The following is a 1548-nucleotide window of genomic DNA, read 5'->3' as shown; positions in this document are numbered from 1 at the left end:
GGCACAATATGGCACTATTTTCACATGAATATTCCATTGTCTATTTGTATACCACGAGCTGCAAAATGACCGCCTTACCCCACTGTACAGGCGGGTACTTGTTTAGATATATCTGGGCAGGCTCTGTTTTGCCGTGGTATCCTGGCACCTGCGGGCCGCAGAGGGGCGGCGTAGTTTCGGGCGACGAAGACTGCTGCTCCGGGGGCGAGTCAGGCTAGTGTCCACAACGGAGGGTAACGTGATGTCAAGCTAGTGTCCACAACGGAGGGTAACGTGATGTCCCCATCTAAGCTGTTGCTACTGTCTGCAGTAGATGCAGTGTTGCTGGCGTTTAGTGATGGTTGCTTTAACCATTTTCGTATAAATGATTATCCACAGATGTGTGTCACTGCTGTGGAAGCATTGTGGAAATGATGCACGCGCAGCAGAGCAGGTCACGCGCACCTGACACAATTTGTTGTTTGTATTTTTCGCTCCGTTCGGTTTTTTGAATGGTGCATAACATTCAACTGGGGGTGCAATGCATGCCTATGCACCCCCGAAGATCCCTACGCGAAGCCTAAAGGGCAAACACCAGGTTTACTAATCTAACCGCACAATTTTTCTCTGGTGTTGGAATGTCTCGCTATGTTAGTACATTCTTAAAAAACAAAACACCATTTAATTTTGGGTTAAAATGTGTTGTAACTGCGTTACTGAGCATTGTAACGGGTAATATATTACCCACATTTCATTAGTAATGCGTTACATTACTTCGTTATAGCAAAAAGTAATATATTACTGTAATTCCCTTACTTTTATAACGCGTTACACCTAACACTGTTCCTAACACATTTAATCGATTGTGTGCAAAAAAGACGACTTCTGCCAGTGAAAGCCTCCAAGTTCTCTGCAATTTCATACAAGACTAAATACCAAGAATGCATCAATAACTGGGGTCCATTGAGGTCAGTTTCCAACCCTTAGGGGTGAGGTGGTTTTCTTGAAGTATCTTTGTAATTAAAAACGTTATAATTTCATATTCCAGCTACTGTTTTGGATATCATGCCATTCACATTTTTAATTTGCATTTTAAGAAATTGTAGTTTTTGTATTACTACCCCAAGCTTTGCTTGAGTAGAAAAGAGGAGATGAGTTTTGAAAAGGGACTGGAATACTGTGAGGGTCTCAGAATAGTGGAGATCTTTGGGACAATATGTTCAAAACGGTTTTTTTCAAAATGTAAATTGTGAAAAATTAAATATAAGATATTTCTAATGTGAACCAAAATATAATACTAAATATTATACAAGTGATTTTTCTTAACCAAAATGATTTTTTTTTCTCATGAAAACACATATTATTCTAATACGGGTCCTTTTAGACCCACTTATGGAAGAGTGTAGGGTCCAGTCACTCGTACATCTAAATCTTAAACCGAATGCTTCAAAAAAGCTTAAAAAGGCTGTATTTTGCTCAATTTCGGGTTAATATTTGTATGTAGTGTCTCTACTGTGACATGTCTCCATTCTTTAATGTTGAAAAAGCGCTTTATTTTTCTCATACTGC

This window comes from Notothenia coriiceps, unplaced genomic scaffold, assembly GCF_000735185.1.
Source record: "Notothenia coriiceps isolate Sejong01 unplaced genomic scaffold, NC01 NC01_scaffold00021613, whole genome shotgun sequence".
NCBI lineage: Eukaryota > Metazoa > Chordata > Actinopteri > Perciformes > Nototheniidae > Notothenia > Notothenia coriiceps.
This window is presented reverse-complemented; position numbering follows the sequence as displayed.